At 35.3% G+C, this 6,733-nt stretch overlaps 1 protein-coding gene across 6 annotated transcripts in view; it reads left to right on the top strand.

The window, feature by feature from the left end:
• Positions 1-6,733, top strand: part of LOC106876365 (receptor expression-enhancing protein 1) — a 189,950-nt gene that overhangs the window by 147,088 nt on the left and 36,129 nt on the right. The gene's annotated exons all lie outside the window — the stretch shown is intronic.

Below are 6,733 nucleotides of genomic sequence, written 5' to 3' on the forward strand. Positions count from 1 at the left end.
CTCTTTTACTTGTTTCAGTCATTTGACTGTGGCCATGCTGGAGCACCGCCTTTAGTCGAGAAAATCGACCCCAGGACTTATTCTTTGTAAGCCTAATACTTATTCTATCGGTCTCTTTTTGCCGAACCGCTAAGTTACGGGGACGTAAACACACCAGCATCAGTTGTCAAGCAATGGTGGGGGGACAAACACACATACACACATATATATATATATATATATATATATATGACGGGCTTCTTTCAGTTTCCGTCTACCAAATCCACTCACAAGGCTTTGGTCGGCCCGAGGCTATAGTAGAAGACACTTGCCCAAGGTGCCATGCAGTGGGACTGAACCCGGAACCATGTGGTTGGTAAGCAAGCTACTTACCACACAGCCACTCCTGCACCTTTATGTATAAAAAATATATTTATGTATATAAAAATATATATTTATGTATAAAAAATATACATAAATTTTGATGATTGTATGTGTGGAAAGATGAAGGCAAACTCACCATTGTTATGGAGGGTAAGAAAATGAATGGAAGTACTATTATGAAAGGCTGCTGCATATGGAGAATGCATGGATTAAAAACGGACTATCTTATGCTGACATTACAAAGGGGCCAGCAATTTAAGTTGACAGTAGCATGGTATAAAAAACAGTTAAGGACGTGAAGAAAGGGAAGCTGTGGATCCACCATGGAGGGTTGTAGACACTCGAAATATCTAGTACAATAGGATATTTAATTACCACCATGATAATTCATCAAGTTATACAGGAAAGTGTCATACACAATGACTGGCATAGCAGTATCATCATAAATTGCTAGAAAGGCAAAGGATATTTAAAGCGAAATGGAGCTTGCAGAAGAGGTATACCAACAAAGACATGGGAAAAAGTGAAGGTTGGTCTCAGGGCATTGGACCTCACAGAGGAGATGATGAAGGTCTAGGGTGACCAGTGATATGAAGTTTTCAAGAAGACCTGCCTATCTCAATGCAAATTTGTGCGTGCGCATGTATGCACAACAGACAATCCATCCAATTTCCTCCTCAAGACATTCTCAATACCCATCATCTCTTTCACTCAATACTCTTTTGCTGCTGTAATTCAGTGTGAGCAGATCGGCATATTTCATTTGCTTTTCCTTGATACCATTTACTCCTCAAAACCATTTTACTTTTTCGCCATCTTTTATGCTTAATACTGTCCTCTCTATCTATATTTTACATTGGTCACTCTCTTGGGCCATCAAATTATCTCTTTTCCACCATCATTCATTATCTCAGCTCCACAGTCTTTCAACTTCTCCAGTCACATGTCATTTCTCCCATCCCGTTTCTTTATTCCCCTGCCGGTTGTATCATGATTATTACTATTCTGCTGCTCTTCACCAAGCCACACCCATCCTTTCCTGCATTATCATCTCCACTCTCTTACCCTCCCCCAACTCATGTATCATTGGTTACTCCCTCACACCTTCTTCAAGCCAACCCATTTTTCTACAGTTGTTACCTACTCTTCCCTGCCCTTAAAACTCAATTCTTTATAATATTCACCCTTGCATCTTTTCTCTATCTGTAACCATCTCTCACTCTCCCATGCACTCTTACAACCTCTACCCACACACACTTCCAGTTCTCCTATCTCAACTCACTTCTACTCACCTTGTATCTTGAGGGTGCTACCTCACTCTGCATTTCCACTTTTTAAATCTCTTTGCTGTTCCATCCCAGTCACTCTCACCCTCTCTTTTATAAAGTGAATAGCTGTGAGCTCCTCTGCAGCAGGAGATATATTCCATTCTGAACCTTTCTCATTTTAATCTCTCTCCCCATATAAAAAAACTGCCTCCTTCTCTATTGTAGCTCTACTGAATTAAAAGGGCTTCTTAGACTTGCAGGGTGCGTAGAAACTTCACTAGTGTTGCTGGTGCAATAAAAATGTACTTCCACATACAGGCACAGGTATGGCTGTGTGGCAAGAAGCTTGCTTCTCAACCACATGGTCCCAGTTTCAGTCCCACTGCCTGGCAACCTATTGTAGTCACAGGCCAACCAAAGCCTTGTGAGTGGATTTAGTAGACAGAAACTGAAAGAAGCCTGTTGTGTGTGTGTGTGTGTGTGTATATATATGTGTGTGTGTGTGTGTGTGTGTGTGTGTGTGTGTGTGTGCACCTTCCACATACAAAAGTTAGGTTACCTGTTAACCTTCCTCTGATGTTGCTGCACCTTTTATGTGTCCAAAACTTACACTGAATGCATTTAATGGAGTTTCTACCTACACCTTTTCTACAGATTCAATAGGGCTGTTTACCTGAATGGATTTGTGATTTATCTGCCTTCCTACTTACTAAGACTTTGGTTTTTGCTAGGTTAATGCTAGACTTTACTTCCATACCTGGAACTTCTTTAGTTCAGGTAGTGATTCAGCTATAAGAGCAAGGTCATCAGCATAGAGGAGCTCCCAGACGCAGCCTGTCTTGAATTCCTCTGTTATTGCCTGGAGGACTATGATGAACAAGAGGAGGTTGAGGACCGATCGTTGGTGAACCCCTACTTGTACCCTGAATTCTTCACTATATTTGTTGCCCACCCTCACTTTATCAGTAGTGTCCCTGTACAAGGCTTGTATAGCTCTTACCAACCACTCATCTATCCCTAGTTTTCGTATAGACCAGCAGATAAGTGATCAGAGGACCCTATCAAAAGCTTTCTCCAAGTCAGCAAACGCCAAGTACAGAGGTTTCTCTTTGGCTAGGTATTTCTTCAGAAATATAGCATCGGTGATGCTTCTCCCTGGCACAAAACCAAACTGCATCTCATCTAGACTAACTCTCTCTATATATTAATGTTTGTGTATATATGTAATATATGTAAGTATATATATGTGTGTGTATATGTGTATGTATATATGTGTGTATGCATGTGTGAATATATGTATGTATGTGTGTGTGTATATATATGTATATAGATAAATATGCGTATATATAAATATAGTGTAATAAAGAGATAGATGTTATATAAACATAATCATAAATATAACAACCAAAACAAAAGTACTCCTAGATAATTCTTTACACGTTTCAAAAAATTTAGCAACTGGCTGATGTGATAATGTGTATTATGCAAATGACTGTGCATATTGAGTTAGTAATACACATTAAACAAATAGAAAAAGACTTTGAACCCCAAAATTTTCCCTTCAGATGTTGAAAGAGGTATGGCAGAATGTGATTTATCTAACACACTTGTTTTTAAGAGTATGGCACCATCAATAAATGATGGAAGAAATGCCAGTTAGTGACGATGTTTTATAAATAGTGATAGTAGCAGAAGTGGGTGAGGGTGAGTAGAGGCGAGAAAATTATAGGAAAATGAAAGAACAAGGAAAAAAAGCAAACACATCCAGAACAGAGAAGAAAGGGTAAGTGATGATCAGTTATAAAGAATCAGACTAATTGAAACATGTCATAAATCAAAATTTGGAGAAGACGAAATCAAGGCATGAAAGAAAGAAAAACAATTTAGGCTCCACTTCTAAGTGAGTGGCAGAACAGTTTTCGGTGGCCTAAATACACTATAAGTATTCATGAGTATAGACTATGCAGAGCAGGAGGCATGGTAAAAAATGTCAAGAATTAAATAATGAAGAGAAAAATAAAACTAATGTTTTTTTTTGTTTTTTTTTATTCCTCTTTGGTCCAGTAAGTGTTATTTTCTTTTTGTTTCTACCTAGAAATCAAAGGAAATGATTATTACTCCCTTCAAACTTTGCTTTTATTACCTGGAAGTTATTTGAAAACGACCTGTTTTCCGTTACATTTCAGACAGACTCAGTGTTGAGTTGCAGAAGCAGAAATATTGTTAAAGCAAATATTCTGCTCATTACCACAGATTTGCTTGTCTGTTGCTAGAACATGTCCTTTAGTGGCTGACAGTATGTGCATTTCTGATTATGAGCAGAAGTGGTGGGTGAGCATCATAGCCATGTGTTGAAAGGGATTCTTTGGAGTTTGAATAAATGTAAAAAAAAAAAATTTAAAAAAAAAAAAAAAAAAAGCAAAGTTCGAAGGAAACATTAACCATTTCTCATACTTTCTAAGAGTAAGCAAATAAGAAGTAACAGTTGCTACAAAAACTGTATTACACATCGTAATAGAATAGGATGAAAAAAAATGAAGGAAAAGAAAAAGAAAGGTAAAAGAAGAAATATATATAGAGTGCTAAACCATGAAAGTTATAGGACAATAGATATAAAATATAATTTACAATTTATGAAGACTTAAGGTACCATAGGTATAAAGGTATGATATTACTCTAATTATAAGAAAAACAGCTGAAGAAGGATATCCAAGAACCTAAGATGAGGGTATTCGGTTAAAATATAGATGATAGCTATCTAATGGTGTTGGAGTATATTGATCTATAGTAAAAACATTTTGGAAAAGCAATGTCTGCAGGATGTGATTGTGTCCTGCTGTCTTAGAAAATTCAACTTTCCATTATATCTCCATAATATTTCCAGAGATTCCCTGCTGCACAAATTGCATGTAGTTCAACTATCTTCCAGTTTGTTAGAATAGACTAGATAATCTCATAAGAAATGTTCTTAGTCCTTAGGTGATGGACATAATTTGCTCATGCAATGGGTGATTTTAAATTTAATATTAGAAAATGAACTAAGAAGCATCTTTTCAAATCAGTGAACAATCCAGTATATACTTTAGTCAAATTCAAGTGCTTAGTATAAACAATGCTTCTGTTGTGTTGTTAGTAATGAACTCTCAGAGGACAATTGTTGGGTATTCTACAATTATTATTTGTATCACATGATAAATAACCATTAACAATTGTCTTTTTTATTAATATTCCAATTTATCATACTATTATTAATAATACTATCAATATTATTATTATTATTATTATTATTATTATTACTATTAAGGTGGTGAGCTGGCAGAATCATTAGCGTGCTGGACAAAATGCATGGCCGTATTTCACCCATCGCTACGTTCTGGGTTCAAATTCCGCTGAGGTCGACTTTACCTTTCATCCTTTCGGGGTCAAACACTGGGATTGATGTAATCGACTCATTCCCACCTCCCACAAGCTGCCTTTGTGGCAAAAATGAAATTATTATTATTATTACTATTAACAAGTATATGATTATCTACAATCACTTTATTATTGGAACAACTATAATTACTATAATTATAATTTTTATTAATATTATTTAGCATTAGTAGTGTTAATGCTAATGTCACTGTAATTCTGAGGTAATTTTTAAATTTTTATTTCTAATTTTACCTTCAACTTCAGTCACATTATCATTATCATCATCATCATCAAAATTAGTAACAAAGATAACGAGCTTGGAGAATCGCCGGAGATAATGCTTAGCAATATTTCATCCATCTTTACATTCTGAGTTCAAAATCCATTGAAGCTGACTTTGCCTTTCATCCGTTTGGAGTCAATGAAATAAGTACTAATTGAGCACTAGGGTCAATGCAGTTGACAAGCCCTTTCTTAATTGCTGGCTTTGTGTTTACTATAGTAGAGAGGATTATTATTACAACAATTATTATACTCAGTGTTAGAACTTACTATTATAAGCTACTCCAGGGTAGTTACGGATAAGGCCTAGTTTCTGTCAGTTATAGAACCAAGATTAGGTGTAGTTGAGTAAGAGAACCTCATAGTGGAAGTATTAAGTATGGAGTAGTTCTTATCTTGAATGGGGAGAAATTAGACTTTAGAATATTAACGAAAAGTTTAGGCAGAGATTTAACTAGTAACCAAGATGGCAGTTTCAGCTATAGACCTTCTTGGCTCCTACTGTCATCCAGAATGCTTTAGTTGGATAGAATCAACCACAGTAAGAGAAGTTTCTGACTCATCTGTGCTGTGTATACAGAGATAATCTCATGCAAAACCAGGGGCGAATCATAGGTATTTGAAGTATGCTTAGCAAGGGAGAAACTTATTTTACATTACAGAGTGCTCTGTAAGAAATTTTATCAGAGAAACCACTAGCTAAGTGGAGCCTAGTTATATATATTATTGAAGATATCTTCATTTGTGAATAGATTGCAAATTCTAATGGAAACACTTTTAACAACATTATTTAGGACAGATCTATGATGGTTAAATTTAACATTAGTATATTGGAAGCCTTCATTAGTTTCATGAAAGAGAAAATATCAGCTTGAATTTAAATCTAAATCCATGTCTAAGCAATGAAGCTGTTTTGAAAGTATTATTGAAGGTAATGGATAAATTGATTTTACTAAAACAATTATATAAAGCTTTTCAGGTACATGCAAGGCTAGATTTGGAATGACCAATAGCAACTAGCAATGCTTTAGTTTTATAAAAATATGAGTGTAGTTTGTATAGAAGAGAAAGACTAACTAGTGTCTTTTTACCTATTTGAGATATATATATATATATATATATATAAGTCAGTAAATAGTGGGGTTGTGTTAACCGCACGTGGAGAAATAATAGGAAAATGAAAAATAAGAAGAAGGCAGAATGCTAAACTGAAAGCATATTTTAATATAGATGTGTAAAAAGGATTTCTGACCGGCTTTCACTGCATGGCAAATTTTCAAGAAGAGGGAGAATGAAAATGTTTTTTTACAAAAAAGTAAAAAATAATATATAAAAAAATAAATATACCAATACATTATATTGTCTTGGAGCTTTTAAAGTTCAATGGTAATCCATGTAGATAATAG

Source organism: Octopus bimaculoides, chromosome 14 (assembly GCF_001194135.2).
Source record: "Octopus bimaculoides isolate UCB-OBI-ISO-001 chromosome 14, ASM119413v2, whole genome shotgun sequence".
Lineage (NCBI taxonomy): Eukaryota > Metazoa > Mollusca > Cephalopoda > Octopoda > Octopodidae > Octopus > Octopus bimaculoides.